Here is a 17,418-nt window from a genome sequence, read left to right as displayed (position 1 = left end):
AGCTGCCAACACTTCCTGAACATGTGGTTGTCAAGGACATGAAAAGCTTTCTGGAATTCCAACATGGAATAAGATGTGCATTCCAGAGGACTGAGATGCCCTGCCATGTCTCTATTTATTGGATTATTAACAAAGTTAACAGAAATAAATTTAAAACTTTAATACTCACCAGCTATAATTCTCAGTAGCTACTCACTATTCAGCTGCTTCTCTTGTGCTAAAGTTGGGGAGGTTAACTTAAATATTTTCACTTAGCTCTTAATTTAACCTACCCCAGATTTTATTTAGTGCAAAATTCAGAATCCTTTAATGGTACCACCTCTTTATCTTAACTTTATTTTAACTTTATCCCCTAGAATAACAGCCATTTCATCACTGGGACTGGAGAAAAAAAAAGTCCTTTTGTTTCCTGAACACTTGTGAATCCTTGTGGTATCCAGGAGTCCTGGAAAATCTTTGAGAAGAGTAAATTTGGCTGAAAGGGTGGTTGAAGAGATTTCTATTACCCATGTCACTCTTGTGGGTCTAACTGGAGCCAATGTTACATAATGGACCACATTGGTCAGCAAGAGATCAGACTCCCTTCCCTTTGGTGGAATATTGATTTTTTTGCATCAGGTTAACAGGTGCAAAACTTAAATAGCATTTCAATACAAAGCTGGAAACATGAGGCTGAATCTTCTGGTCGACGTGCAGGGGTGGGCCCAATACGCTGATGTGTAAAATGATGCACGATGATGTCGGGCATGCGTCCCGACATCATTGTGCATCATCTCAATATTTCCTTCAGCAGGCGCACACCGGAGGCAGCTGTGTGCCCGCCAAAATGTCAATGGCCTATTAAGGCCATTAAGAAATCAATTAACGTAGTTCAGAACACTGCCCGTCCAATCTTAAGGCAAAAAGCCTAAGCAGCCTTCACATTTTTCAGGAAACATCCACTGGCGGGATGAGGTTTCCTGAAGCTTTTATAAAATAAATACATAAATTATCCCACCTTTACAAACATATCCCAACTCATGTGACACAGTCACATAAGGGGACATGTTTGAATAAATTTTTAAATCTATTCTTTATTCATTTTCATAACCATTCAATCTCCCTGAGGCAGTTCCGTGAAAGAGCACAGGCTGCGCGTTATGCTGGGCAGGCCAGTAGCAGTATTGTTGGACAGAACAACTCTGTGACATAGTAGTATTTGACGCCCATAGCTTGTGTAAAAATTGGCAATGTTGCATCTGCACCTAATGTGAAACTAAGGTTAATACATTCAGGTAACAACCACTATTTAAATAATATTCCACAGAGTCTGAAACTGGATTAGTGCCAATACACCTCCCATCACCCCTCAATGTCCTCCACTCAAATCCCATTTTACTGGCAGAATCTATGAGTGGGATTTTCTGGCCCCTTTGTGGGCAGACCAGCCAAGAGGTCATTGGCTTTTGGTGGGACCAGAAGATCCTAGCGGTGTGCAGTACTGGAAATTCCTGGCCCATGTTTTTTTTCTAAGTAAACCTCAAAAAGAAAATTAAACGCTGCCCAGAAGGAGTGGAGAGTGGGGGGGTCCTGCCTTAGAGATTTTAGAGCCTCTTCCACACCCTGAGCTACGCAGTCCAATTGTTGTGACTATTCATTGGCTATTTGGCTTGGATGCCCCTGCTGAATAACGTATCATTCCACAAAATGGCAATATGGGATGTTGCAGAACTGGGATTCTTATTTTACTGATGCAAAACAGTTAATACACACCAGCAATTCTTATAATCCTGCATTATTGCAGTGTGTTAGCTCCAATACCTAATGTACTAGCAGAGCCTGAAATGTGCTAATTAACCTATTGAATTTCTCTAAAGAGATAAGAGACTTAGTTGATAGGGGTGAAACAGTGATGTCATTTACCTGGCTTTCAGGAGGCATTTCACAGTATCCCACATAATTGGCTACTACATTAGATCCAAGCCCATGGGATAGAATAGGGATGTATTAAGATGGATTGACACATGGTGGTTGATAGCTAGTTTTGTGGAGTAGTGCATGGATAAGTACCTGGTTGGCAATTAGTTATCAATGAAGTGCCACAACTTTCAGTGCTGGGTCTGATATTGTTTATAGTTTCTATAAATGATTAAGAGGATGGAATTGTGGCCAAAGTGGCCAAATTTGCATACAAGGCCAGATAGGGTACGTTTGCCCATGATGAACATCAATGTGTACAAATTCAAAAGCATCTCAGATGGAGAAATGGCAGATGCAATTTAATACAGGAAATAAAATGTTATGGAATTTGGAAGAGGGAAAGTTGATGTATATTACGGGCTAAATGAGAATAAACTTGAGGTATTGCTGTAGGAAAGTGAGGGCGGATCATTGAAATCATCAGTGCATAAGGTATATCATGTAAATCCAGGGAGGTCATTTTAAAACTATATTTGACTCTAGTGTGACCACATCTGGAGTAATGTTTTGGTTTTCAAAAAGAATGTTCAGTTATTCGAGGGTGTACAGCAAAGATCTGCATGGTTGATCCCAAAACTGAAGAGGATAACTTGTGAGAAAATACTGACTACCTATGGGTTATATTTGCAAATTAAGGACAAAAAAGAAAATAAAAACATATATAGGAGGGTGGTTATTTTGAACAAATTACCCGCATAGTTGGTACAACAAGCAGAAACTGAACTGGTTCTTGACAACAGATGGAATTCAGGGTTATGCACCAAGGGATATTGTAGATAGGTGGACTAAATGGACAGAAGAGACTAAAAATTCAGCTGCCTGCGCCAGTTCCAGTAGGGGTGAACAACAGTAAACTATGTGCCCCCACCTTGTTACCATGACTGTAGCAAAGAATTGAACAGGTCCCTCATTGCTAGCTTTCTTGGCACCACTGCCTATTGCTCCATGCTCAGCAGGGGGCAGAACAGCATTATGCTGAGAATGCATGGTGCAGTCAGCCTACTCTTCTTAAAGACAGTCTGTCCCTCTTTAAGGGAAGCAGTACTGAGTAAAGTTGCTGGAACTAAAACATGGGAAGTGGAACACCAGAGCTGAGAGAGGGTTCTAGGATTATGGGTGGTGTGCTGGCGGTATTAGTAGTGGAGGTGGGCAGGAGTCAAGTTGCCATGAGTGGGTAGGAGGCCCTCAAAGACACCCTCAGAAGGGAGTGGGAGCAAGTGGCCAGGGAAGAGTTGGGATCAGCGCATGGTTAGCCATCTGGATATGAATAGGCTGCATTCAGGCAAGGGGTAAAGGATGGTTTATTTGCCACTTCACTGGAGGGCGAGATTACAAATGAGTTAAGATGCAGAGTACTCAGATGAGGACCTCATAAGGTGGCATGCAGGGGAGCACTAAATGGGCATACACACCAAGATTCTGGGTGCATTGACTGGCCTGCCAGACAGCTACCTGTCACTGCCAAGGAGCATGGAGCAGTCCAGCTCCAACTTGGCAGGGAGCATCACGCAGAGCTCATCCTTTCTGCAGCCTCTGTTTCATCTCCCTGTCATGCTGCTCCTGCTGCCTCATATCCCTTGGAGCCTTTGTGTGGACAGGCTAGTTAGTCTTCTACTGTCCCTGTGGGGGTGCAGCAACATGTTCTGATAAATCCAGGAACTCACCACAGCACCTCCAAATACACTCCAGAATGCTTCCAGACACTTTGCAATAGCAGGAATTCTTAAAAATTACCTTACTTTCAGCTTGAAGCCTGGACCTTTAAGGAAATCAAGTGCAGGGCCCAGCTTGCAGCTTAACGCATGCTCTCCGCAGAGTGATGCATAAATTCATCATCATGCCCTGCAACAGTTGTCTGATGGCAGGCTTGTTCTCCTTCACAGGCTTCTGGCATGTGCTGTGAATGCCGACAGCAGGAGGACAGCTATGTGGGCCATGCTGGAAGTGGCTGATGGCACATCACGCCCCAACGAGATGGCACTAGGCCTCTGTAGAGCTACCTTCTGCCTGAAATTGTTACTATGCTATTGTGTATGCACCACCAAATGACTTTTGTTAATGATTATTATAATGCTTACATTTACTGTTAATGGCTGAAAGACAATTATATTCTGTCAGACTATTTCAAGGGTGGTCAAGCTTTCTGAACCTTACAGCCGCATATGAAAATCTCCAGACATCCGAGAGCTGCAAGACACAGACAACCTTTACAGACACATTTTTATTACTATTGCACACAATTAGGTGCCGTCCTCCCCAGTCTGCTCCTGCTCACTCACTTGTGCTATCCCTACCATCCCTCCCTCCCCATTCAGTCACACTCACTCATGCCCTCCAACTCCACCCTCCTCACCTGGATTTCTCCACCTGGAGAGCTGGGAAGGAGAGAAATGGGCTAGAGCCCAAACCCCAGGCTCCAATTCTCAGCCTCCCCTCAACCCCAACTCCGCTCTCAGCATCCCCACCACCACACCCCACCCCACATCCCGGCCCTGTCCTTGTTTCCCCTCCAACTCTGCTCTCACCCAGTCTGGTGACATCGACTCCCACAATCAAGGAGGCACCAGGTAGACAATCCAGTGCAGGAACGTGCTCTGCAGTTGGAAGCAGCAGTTACTGGAGGTGTGGCCTCTGCATCACTGAATCACAGAAATTGGGCTGGACCAGTTCGGTCAAAGTTGGGCCAGTGCACATGCCAAGTCCACACACCCAGCCAGGGCCCCAGCCAATTCTTCAGATGATCCAGAATAATCTCCCCACTTTAACAACCACCACACTTTATCTGTAAAAGCAGGGAACCACATTTTATCTGTGAAGAGCTGCATGCAGCTCACCAGTGCAGTTCCCCAGCCCCTTGGATATTTCATACATTGGGTTATTTTTTATTTCAGACTCCAGTGACTTTGGATGTATCAACCACATTTGAGTTGCAATCACCAATTCATAAAAATATGACCCTTTTTTTTTTGTTGTGTGCAGTAAATGTTTTCACTATTCAACCATACAGTTCATTCGAATGAAAATGAAAATTTCCAAATGAAAATAAAAATTTCCAAATGACATGCAAATGATGGAGTGCAATCTACAATTTGGAACAGTTACCTGAACAAAATGTAACATTTCAAGAGCACAATATCAAAAAAGAACAAATAGCTTAATCTAATGCAGAAAAAAATGTTTTTTAAAGTATAAATTAACTGCTACATAATGGGTGATTTGTAAAAAAATTGCAAGGATCTATGATGGTTTTTGAGTTTGGGAGTTTCTGCATTATGATCAGTTAAAATCAGCAGGGGTGGGGTGGTCTTTGTCAATTTGGATTTACAGTACGGTCTACATTATTACTAGAGTAGAAATTTGTGTCACTTAGGCTTCCTTCAGTCAGTTTAGTATTTAAAAGTTTTCATATATAACTACAATAATTCTGACAAGCTAATTTAAGTTGCAGACAAGGATAATAGGTGAAGAGAGAATCATAATTTGCCAAATAAAGCTGTGTGAATAATACAGCAACACTTTATTTTGATAGCTATTATGAAATGTGATGTGCTCGTAAAAACTCTCAGTTCATATAACTGCTGAGCATGATCAAGGCGTCCATGGAACTGATGAGAATATATGGCATTATATATGTGAGACACAGACCAGGTGGGAAATTTCTGTCATTCTGTGTCTCAGTTTACGAGGTTCTTCTGTGCAGTGCATTCATGAAGCTGCAGTTCAGAATGATTTGGATTAGAAACCAGTGCCGGAAAAGAGTGATCAAGAATTTCTTTTAAAGCTTCCAATCTGTTGCTTGACAGAGCTGTGGGATTTGAGGTAAACCTGATTTTACAAAGAGCTGTGACCTCCTGATGGCTGTAAGTTATTAACTGCTTCTGCTCATGATCATTTTGATTTTTATAAACTGAAAATTGTAGAATTTCTTTTGTGGAAATGTTACTATTTGATCAGACTTTATGGACTTCAATATCCGGCAGTCGCCTGAGCAGCTTAAGTGATTTATTTGGTGTAACAGAAGTTCTGCAAAACTTACAAAGTTGTAAAATTTGTTTTGCTGGTTTTTCAAATATATTTTATGAGCTGTCTTAATAAGAGACATAATTTGAAATATGATAGCAGCATCAAGATTTCCAAGTAGTCTGTATGATTTGGTGCCTTATGCTAAAGATTATTAAAAAAAGGTGTGTTTATTATTTCTAGGCCAGAATTTGTTTGAATCAGCTACAAGGCACTTGAGTTAGATGTGCAAAGACTAATCAGAGTTCATTTTCTGTTCAATTTCCTAAATGTGTAAGATCTGGGTGTTAATAACATTTTGGGAAAGAATGTTTTTAAAGGCTGCATCACAACATTTGTACACAAGTACAGCTGTTCTCCTGGGGTTGTGATAATTGACCGTTGACAAACACAACCATTTTCCTTTATATTAGCTGTGACTGCAGCCTGGAGGGCTTTCCAGTTGACCTCAGTGTCTTCAGTTTTGTTATGGATCCTCAAAGCCATACTCTGTCTAAAGTTGCCTTGAGGGTAACCACTGTCATTCTTTATGAGTCATTCAACACTTGTGTCCATGTCTCGATTCACACCGTGATGAGGCCTGGAAGCAAGTGGAGCTCTAACTGAACAAGGGACATCAGAATGTAGGCAGGTAGCACTTGATAGCACTATTGAGGGTTCCTCCCGTCACTTTAAAGATGATTGGGATGAAGCTGATAGGGAGGTAATTGGCTCGGTTAGGTTTCTCCTGGTTTTTGTGGGTAGAACTTGGGCAATCGTCACATTTTCAGTTAGGTGCCAATATCATGGAATTTCTGGAACAGCTTTGATAAGGGCATGGATAGCTCTAGCACATGGCTGTTCAATACTGCAGCCGGGATATTTTCAAACGTCATACCCTTTGCAGTGTTTAGTAACTCAACAATTTCTTAATGTTATATGGAGTGAATGGAATTGGCATCGGACATTGACATTGATGATTATTAGATTCTTGGGTGGAGGACAGGTATGAATGTGAACTAACATTTTTGTATGAAGACACTGGCAAACATTTCAGTGTTGTGCTGTTCAGAATAAGGATTGTCATGGAGCCTCCTATTCCGCCTGTCACTTGCCAGTAGACCACCACCATTCACAAATGTACACGGTATGATGACAGTAGTTTTCTCTGATCTATTGGCTACGTGTGCACCTTAGCTTTGTCCTTTGGTATTTACATGTCTGTAGTTCTGTTTTACAGCTTCACTCAGTTGTTACCTCATTCTAAGGCATGCCTGGTACTATTCCTGACACATCCTTCTACACGTAGTATTGATTCAGGATTGGCTTCTTGGCTTGACGGTGAATGAGAAATGAAGAAGGTGCTGGGCCAACAGGTTACAGATTGCAATGATATATAATTCTACTGTTACTGTTGGCCCAGAATGTATCATAGATGCACAGCTTTGGGCTGCTAACTCTTTCCCACTTAGCATGGTGGCATTGTCAAACTACATGACAGAGGATATCCTCACTGAGGAATAAGACATTTTGCTTCAATTGCAGTGCTGGTGCAAAGTGAAATTGTTTTCACGTGAGAGTTATCATACAAATAAATATATGATTATTGTGATAATTTCATGTTAGATGGCTAATATCAAATATCAGACAATAATAGTGATAATGTTCTGAAGATACTTGACTTAATATGTATCTTTTCATACTATAGACATTTAAAGCACCTTTGTGTTTTGTACAAAGCACAGTTGCTAACTTTTACCTTTGCTGATAAAATACAAACTCATTACATACCTTGTAACCTTTGACTAACTGTGATGAATTGTGTTCAAGTAGAACGATGCGTTTTCGCCTTCACTTTGAGCTGGTTCCCAGGGAGAAGTACAGGCTACACATTAGTGGCACAAAGGTCAAAGCAGCCTCAATGTTTTATGTCTCTGATGATTTTATTATTTTATGTTGGATAATGGATACCTGGGAGTCATTAGAAGCCAGTGGTCTAATGGAGGTTTCAGATGACATCAGCAAATGCATCAGAAAAGCACAAGTGATTTTGTACTGTCATTGGAACCTCAATTAGATTACAGCCTTGAAACTAATCCTTGATTTTATTGCTTACATATGTGTGTACATTTTTGTTAAGCAAACCTTATTTTGGTCAGTTTTTTTTCTCAGTTTTTTTCTCTTTTCTCCTGCAGGAGCACAGTTTCATAAGTGCTGACAGCCCTTCACTGTTTTTCCATTGGTCATTCTTCTTCTGTGAGTCTGGTCAGTGAATGTCAGCAAGTTTATTTGATCATTCCACACATGCATGTTCCAACAAGAAGATACTAGAGAGAGACAAAGGGCACAAATCCTGGTTAACTTTCTTTTCCCTAGGTAAGGGAGTCTGAGGCCAATTATAGTATTCTGCTGGTAGATTGGCTACAATTAACTAACTCAGCGGAGACAAGAGATGAAACCAAAGGCCTTCTTCATATGTCTGGCTCAGTATCATATCGTGCAAAGCATTGGTTTTTAGAGTAGGGCTATCAGGTATTGCAGTTATTTCACTCTCACCGCACACCACCTATTTCACACATGATAACTACATAGGGGTTGAAAGCCTTTAGTTTTTTTATCACTGGTTTATCAAATTAAATCACACTGATCCTCAATCATCATATATTCTGATCTTTACATGAGCCTAGCCCTTCACTTTCAATGTCTGATAGAATCGGCGTCTAGTTGGAAATGAGCCATAAGGAATAATACCAGTAATAATTTCTTCCAAGGTGACTGCTTCATGCACTGGATCATGGGACTCTTCAGTTTGTTAACATAGCTCAAGGCTATGCTATTTTAAAACCTGTAAGATCCTGGCAATTGTTGGACACACTTAAATTGATTTATATTTGGTACACATTAATCTATGACCTAATGTTACAAGTTTCAGGGCTGTCTTAGATATTATCACAGATAGAGCAGAGGTGGTCACTCCCATAAGAATTCCAAGGGTTTCCATTCAGGAATGTGCCTGTACTGCCTAATATCTGATTAAATAATTGTGTTAGCTGTGGATGTTACAATAGGACCTCCTTGTGATCTGAACTGGGTATGTGACCTTTGCATGTGCCTCTCAGTCTCTTCTCCAATCTTGTTGAAGGTAGATGAAGAAATACTTGATGCTAGAAAAAAAAATGTTAGGTTGTTTTGTTTCACAGATAGTACGTGATTATACAAAGTAACAACTGAAGCAAACTGAATGGGATAAATTTTGACCTACTTATGATGGTGTAAATTGGAGCAAGTAAAATATTTTTTATAAGAAAGGCATCAGTATACTATGTTTATTCTGTGCCAAGCCCCAAACACCTTATGTTCAGTGTTAAGGCCCTCTACATGACAAGTTGTTGATTTTGCTTTTTTTTTGATAAATGCAACTTAGTGTATCATCCTCTCTTGAAACCAAACTAGTGACTTTAAGCATTGGTTGTTAGTTTAGGGAATAGTTCAAAGTTTAGTAGTGACACTGGCCAGAATATTGCAGCTTCCACAACCACCCCCACCATGGAAGATCCTGCCTGCATGAGGGGCTGGAAAATTCCAGCCATAATCTTAAAATCAACAATTCTACAGATTTTGCAGAAAACTGGGTTTTAGCATGATAAGCATTATTCTTCTATTAAAGCAAACATTTATTGTTATCTTCTGATAATCAAGAACAGGTGATCACTTATCAAATTGAAGTGCTTACAGTACAAACATTAATTATTCAGTTAATTGTCATCCCTTTCATCAATACATGGAGACTGTTGTTTATCACCATCTGCATTCATGAACAATTAAGAAATAAAACTTTCCTCACTTTCTGCAAATAATTCAGCTAGAACTTCCATGGAGTGGCAATTACATTCGGATTGAGTTGCGGGTGGCCGGGGAGGTTAGTAATGGGGGGGGGGGGTTTCCGACTGGAGTAGTCAGGGTTGGTGGTTAGAGGGGCGAGTCGCATATCTACCCAAGAATTAGGAGTAGTTTTAATCCTTCTAACTTCTCCTGGGTAATTATTCTGCTAAGGGAGTTGGAACCATCGGAAGTCTCCATTTCAGGTCTGAGTTTTGGATGTTTCCCAATGCAGGACAATTGCTTGTATGAAGTTTAAACTTCCCAGTCAACTGCTGTGCAGCCCTTGGCTGGATCTTCTGGTCCCGCCGATTGTGAACGGGGATTTCAATGGCTTGCCAGCCCCAACGTGAAGGAACCTGCTGCGGGGGGCGCTGGAAGATTCTGGCCCTTGTGTGGTGACTTCCTGGGGAGGGGGGGCGGGTCCCCCGGTTCATCTTCTGGAGTACCTCAGGGGTACGACCCTCCAGAAATCAGAAGCTCTGGGCCAATATGTAGGCATATTCACTGATTTCGCCAGGCACTGCACATTAGGAGTCAGAACCTGGTGTGGTCTTCATGTGAAGTGGGATTAAAGGATGGGAGATTATTAGACCAGAGCTCTTAGCCATTATTCAATCATCTTTTTAGCAATCTGTCCTTATTTTTAATTGATTTAGTCATTTCTATAATCTAAAACTATCTAAAAAATCTTACTTCATGATTTATTTCCTGTCAACTGTTTCCAAATAACTTCCAATATTCACATTTATAATGGAAGTAGCCTGAGTAACCTTCTTATGCTGTATTTGTATTCACTGGCCAATTGACGTGCATGCAGATGTAAGTTTTTTTTTCATTGATACATTATAAAATCTAATGGCTTTCTGGAAGTGAATGCTGGGCAATAATTCTACCAATTTTATATTAGCAGTCAAAAGATATATATTGGGATGTTTAATTAAGAAATAAGATGTTGGCTGAATTGTAACTGGTTATTGATGACTCTGATCCCTCTTTTGGCTGTGTGTAACATTTTCTCTTCCTTGAATTTGTATAGTTTTTGTAGATACATTAATGTGGATTTTTCACAGTGAAAAATTAGCTAATAATGTGTAAGAGAATATGTATTATGAATGCTAGTGTATGGTGAAATTAATCTGAGCTTGAGCTAATACTGATTCTGAAATCTTTAATTATTATTCACCTACTTTTACATTGTGGATATAAAATACATTTGAGAATCACTTCTGTAGGTGTGAAGATTAAGTGTTTGAATGAAATGGAATGTATAGACCAATAATTCAGACGAGTAAACAGTTGTTGAATGTTACAGATTTCATTTAAATGTATGTCTGACACACCAGAACTTTGATTTTGCATAGGAAATTTAAAAAGGTATATTCTTACCAAGTCATGGGTTAACAAAAAAAAACAAAACTACTGCAAGTGATATGGGGACTATTTAGAGCTCAGTGGAATAAAGGATTTGTAAGTAAAGAAAACTCTCAACAGTAAATGGCATCATAATGCCATTTATGTGTTGTCCTCAAAGGGGCAGTATCAGTGGTATGAATTGAGCCCAAGGTACTCTCTAAGGATGCATTTACACTGCAGCTACTGATCTGAGGCCAATAGCTGCAGTTCGGGTTTCAGCCAGGAAGTGCTGTGTTTACATTGTTTGGCTCCTGTCTGGCTGGAACTCTAATCATACTGCTCAGGAGACAGCAATGCACATGCTTAGATATGCACGTGGACAGACCTCTCTCCCAATAGTTGATAAATGTAAATATTTGAAGACTAGGAAGGAGAGAATACCTACACTCTAAACATTTAAATTAAGGTCAGGTAGGTTTAAAAGGTGCCTGGGGTCCAAACCTTTGAGCATTTGGTAAATCGGATTTGACACCAGACTGAAGTTACACTCCATTCAGTGTCTAAACCTCGTGGTGTGTCTCCAGGGAGTCACTTTCCACTTTGCTCAAAAGGCATTTTGGACCCTGACTTTGGATTCACGTTGCAAATATAATTTTGATATGAACCACTTCACACCAGACCAGTGCTAAAATTGCAGCATAATTGCACTAAATAGAAAGTTAAATTGAGCGGGTTGTATAGGCAATCAATCCATTGCAGAAGTTAAAAATTCCAGCTTGAGGGTCAGTCTCCATATATGTGCAACCTTTGTATTGGAATCCTCTTAAATTGTCAAGCCATTGCAAAGAGATCTTGTCAGGCTGTAGGGCTTTTCTTGTGATGGTGTTGCACTAATTCTTCGGACCTGCACTACTTGTGAGCACAGCATCCCATGGAGCATGGAATTATCCCCATTGTATATCGAAGTCCTATCACAAAACTCAGTTAAGTTGATACTCCAAATATGTATAGGTGAAAAAGTGCAGGCCCAGTCTTTTGTCGGCACACTTATAACAAATGCTGTGTATGTCAATGTCAGCATAAATTCTGTCACACCTAATTTAACAACATTTTTAAGTTCTTAACAGTACTAAAGGCCTTCTTTTATTACCAGTTATGTTGATAGGCCCTTATCTTCATTTGTGAAAAAATGAGTGTGTGAGATGCATACTTATTAGGCCTATAAATTAACTGTGCTCCAAGTGCCAATCATTGTTTACTTTCAGTAAAGACAGAGATTGGATTTAAATGTAAACTTGACTTGAGTACGTTCAAGGATATGTCTTATACAGCAAAGCAATGGACTGAAAAATCCAGAAAAGAACGTTCTCCAGATTCATAGCATCCAAAATGGATGGTGGAAATCTGTCAATGTAGTATAAGGGTGTTTGGCATAGCAAGGCTAAGTGTAGGACTAGGGAACAGTGCCGACCAAGTATGATGTAGATAGTCACATGATCTTGGACTGAGTACAGTAATAGTCTAGCAGAAGCTGGCATGGAGATAGTATCTAGTCAGGGCTATACCATGGATATGTATATAGTTATGTGTTAACAATAAACACTTAGGGCAGAATTTTGCCCTTGATGGGCGGGCCCCAAAGGATCGGTGGCGGGCGGGCAGACGATCGCCGCCGCCGAAACGGTCCCTGCCGCCATTTTAAGTGGGCAGGCCAATTAAGACCCACCCAGCAGGCCGCCCAACGGGAAGCGCTATGCACTTCCTGTATTGGGGAGGAGGGATTCCCCAACTGTCAGAGTGCGCTTTTTCGTGCATGGGCACGAAAGCGCATACATCTCCCTGAGACTAAGTGCTGCCTCAGGGAGATCACTGACAGTGTTTCAAACTTCAAAAATCGAATAATAAAAAAATTATTAACATGTCCCCCCAATGTCACACGAGATGGGGCATGTTAATAAATATTACAAAAACTTTATTAAACTTTTTTAAAACAGACATGAAACCTCATCCCGCCAGTGGATGAGGTTTCATGGTTTTTCAAAAACCTGCTGGGGCTCCTGGCCTACCTGCCAGCCTTAAGGTTGGATGGGCAGAGCCTTTAATTGTTTTAATTATCCTGCCAATGGTCTCAATTGGCCATTGACAGGTCGGCGGGCGGACAGCTGATCGCACTGTCCCCCCACCTTCCTGAATATTTAAATGGGGCGGGATGACGTCAGGGATTTCCCCCAACATCATCCACATCATTTTCGCATCGGTGAGTGGGCCCCACTCCCAGCTCGCCGACGGAAAAATTCTGCCCTTAATATTCAACCATACAAGACTCCAGACCTCTGAGTGAGATACCAAACAAACTCTTACTACATGGTGGCAACTAATGAATGAACCTAGAACTGAAGAAGCTGGTGAAGGACCTGGAATCTGAAAAACTAAAGGAACAGCATCATAACCTGACTGAAGTGCACCTGAACCGAAGACACAGCTAGAGATTGCCTAAAAAGAAGTTCCATTACACACATGGAGGCTGAAGGGCAGAAGCAAAATCCACTGTGCCACTAAAGGGCTTCACCAGAGCATGTGGAGATCCATTGTGAATCCCCATTGATTACAGAGTCAAAAAACCTATCAAGGGTGAGAAAAAATTCAGTTCTAAGGCTGAACTAGCCTTTAAAAATCTTTAGGCCATTAATCAATCAGAGAGTCCGTTTAGTTAATCACTGTGGCCAACCTGGGTTCAGAGTCGATGCCATAACAAATGGCAGCTAAGCTCCGTTGAAAAAAAAAACCAAAGGCAGAATTGTCTGGTCCTGTTGGCATTGGATGTCATGGCAGATGGGGGGGTGGGGAGATGAGGGGGGGGAGGGGAGAGGAAGGGGGAGAGAGGGGAAGGGGAGAGAGGGGGAGGGGCAGAGAGGGAGGGGAGAAGGGGGTAGGGAAGGGGGAGGGGGAGGGGGGAGGAGGGAGAATGGGGGGAACAAAATAGCAAGAAGGCCAAAAATCGGTTTTACGCCATAGCCAAACCAGTTTGTGATCGTCCGCTCCACCTGTCAATAGTGGGCCGCATTTCCTGCCGCCACACATCGGGAACCTAATTTCAATACTTTCAGATCTCATTATAAGCCTTGCTCACCAAAATCATCCCCCCACATCAAATTTACCACCCACATTGGCTTGACTTCAGAACAGCGTGCTTCAGAACTGCCTTTAAAAGATGTGCACCTGCTGACCTGAACTTCAAGGGGAATTCGGAGGTGAATGCAAACAACCTTGCACAGAGCTCGTGAGCATCGCCCATAGGACATCAAGGAAGAGGTGCTGTGCATTCGGGGGGAGCGCAGGAAATTTGCTTTTCCCCAGCTGGCTTTCAGTGTGGTGCCAGGGCAAGGGCTCCAGTGCGGGTCAGCCAAGGGGAGGTAGGGGGCAAGGCAGCACAGACTGAAGGAAGTACACAAGCACATACCAGAGGCAGAGTGAGGAAAGCTGCCATGCACTTGGAAAAGCTTGTCAAAAGTGAGCATTCTTCCACCACTGAGGCTGTTCAGCTGCAGCAGCTTCGATATGCTGGGAATCGGGCCTCTGAAGCTTTCCTGCCCACTCAAGCAATGCAAAAGCATGAAAGTGCCACCAAACGCTCCAGAACATTTCACCCCTCAGGCACGGACTGCAAATTAATGTGCGTTTTAGGCAGCAGCAGAACAATTGACCGACTGGGCAAGTTGTAGAATCCCCTTAGGAAAGGTGGCCAGGGCGCAGTCACTGGTGGAGGGGCTTACAGCCCCTTGTAATGGCTTTATTAAGGTTTGAACCTGTGTCCATCATTTTTCAAGCTAACAGCGCAGCCCTGCAGTGCAGGTTAAGAGAATGCCTGCGCCTGAGCTGAGAGTACAGCAGGCAGTCCAGTGGCCAAAGCTGCCACCAATCGGTCAAATGGAGTAGAGTGGAGGTGGGTGGGGTTTCAGACAGCCAATGAGCACACTATACACTGGCCATCCAAGTGATAGCCAAAACCCGCCTGCATGTGTGAAGGGGCCTTCAGACTGAACCAAGAGAGGTTCTTAGGACACATGGTAACCCACATCTCTCTCTCTCTCTTTGATCCTGCAGGAGGAGAACATCAGGATCATGGAGCCTGATGATTTAGCGGTATGCCTCATGGCTTACAGGGAGCAGAGAAGAAGAAGGAGAAGAAGAAAAGAGCAGCAGAGTAGCCTGGCTCAGCAAATGGAGAATCATCTCCCTCAAGATGAAGGGGTGGCAGGGCCTGCTGCACATGCAGCTAAAGATCCATGGAGAGTGGCCACTCATAGGCACTTTGCTAGCCCCAGGGTTTATAGATGACGCTTGTCATTCCTGCAGATGAATGAGAACCAGTGTCAGTGAAGACTGTGCGTGTCTAGGGAACTGGCAGATCACATATGCCACCTGCCGCAGGATCTGGCGCCACGGGGACATGGATGGCATCCACGGCCAGTAGCCGTGAAAGTGACGGGGCGTTAAATTTTTATGCCAGTGGCTCCTTCCAGGACTCCACAGGTGACCTTGTACGATCTTGCAAGCCTCCATGCTTAGTTGTATCCAGGTCATGGACTCCATCTTCACAAAGGCACATAACTTTGTGCATTTTGCCTGGGATCAGGAAAGCCAGGAAGCAAGAGAGCTGGGATTTGCATAGATCTCTGGTTTTCCACAGGTGCAGGATGCCATCGTCCCAAACTGCCACATTAGTTATGCATTCCTGGGAATCCTGCTGTTTCAATGGAGGGGGGGGGGGCTCTCATTCACCTGCCATGCTATCACCTCGCCGCTTCATCATGCTGAGTTCCATATTTAAGGTTTAGCCGTACACACACCTCTCAGTGCTTCCAGCCCAGGACTACTGCAGGGAAGATGTCCACAAAAGGCAAAAGACTGCAGCCCCCAGGTTTAGTAACGGGTCACTGAAACACCTTTTGGATGCCATGGAGGCCCGCCATCATGTCCTCTAACCCCGCTCTGGATGGGCAGCAGCGTAACCAACTAGGCTTGGTAGGTGATGGCAGTGGTGATCAGCGCCAATGCTGCACAGAAGAAGTTGGCCATCCAATGCAGATAGAGGATGAATTATCTCATCCGTGCAGCCAGGGTACAGCAACCATCTCACGTGGCGTTCAGATCTTCATGGCAAAAAGCAGTCAACTTCATCAATCGCAAGGTTTCCACTCACTAGATGTTCAACTGGTGTGTGACCACCACAAATGCATCCGACAGATATGCAGATGATTCCCCAGGGAGCATCCTACATCCTCAGCAGGTCTCAGATCCTTGACATCTTCCAGGGTTCAGAGAGGCTGCAAGGTGGGCTCCTCGGGGACAAGGATTACCCACAGAGGACGTGGCTGGTAACGCCTGTGCAGTGGCTTCAGACTACAGCAGAGTGATGGTATAATGATGCTCATGCTATAACCTGGACTTTAGTAGAGCAAAAGATAGGCATTTCAAAAATGGGGTTCCGGTCCCTCGACAGGTCCAGTGGAGCACTGCAATACACCAAGGGTGTTGCACATCATCGTTGTTTGCTGCACATTACACTACCTGGTGCTACAAAGGGGGGAGGACCTGACTGAGGAGGAGATGGAAGAGCTGCATGTCTCCTCTAATGAGCAGGACGTCAAAGGAGATGCCAGCAATGAAGCCATTGCACTGGCCAGATGAGGTAGGTGCACTCGGGAAGCCCTCATAGCCACAAGACTCATGGAGGATGATGACGAGATGCAATGAGGACAGTCCTGACATCCTCACCTTGCACCAGTGAATGTTTGAATCCTGTGTGGCTGATGGCAGCCTGCATACCTTCAATGCTCAGATTCATGTCATGGAGATGCAGTGGAGGCTCCAATAGTCACTAGATTCCAGGAGGATGATGATGACATGGAATGACGACACTCCAGAAATCTTCACATTGCCTCTGTGAATGTCTGACTCCTGTCTGGCTGAGGGCGCTCTGTGATTAGGGTCATGCCATAGAGACACAGCCATGAAACTTTAAATGCACCTGTTCCTTTGTTAGCCTTCAGCACCTGACCCCGTCAGGAGCACAGTGTCATCGATCACAAATACTGAAGAGATGGGGACCAGCCCCACCTGAAAGATGCTGAGAGTACACAGAGAGAATGACAGAACTCTGTGATACCTGTCCATGGCATTCTGGCAGCAATAACAAGCCCCATCGAGATGTAGGTGTCACTA

Source organism: Carcharodon carcharias, chromosome 2 (genome assembly GCF_017639515.1).
Source record: "Carcharodon carcharias isolate sCarCar2 chromosome 2, sCarCar2.pri, whole genome shotgun sequence".
Lineage (NCBI taxonomy): Eukaryota > Metazoa > Chordata > Chondrichthyes > Lamniformes > Lamnidae > Carcharodon > Carcharodon carcharias.
This window is presented reverse-complemented; position numbering follows the sequence as displayed.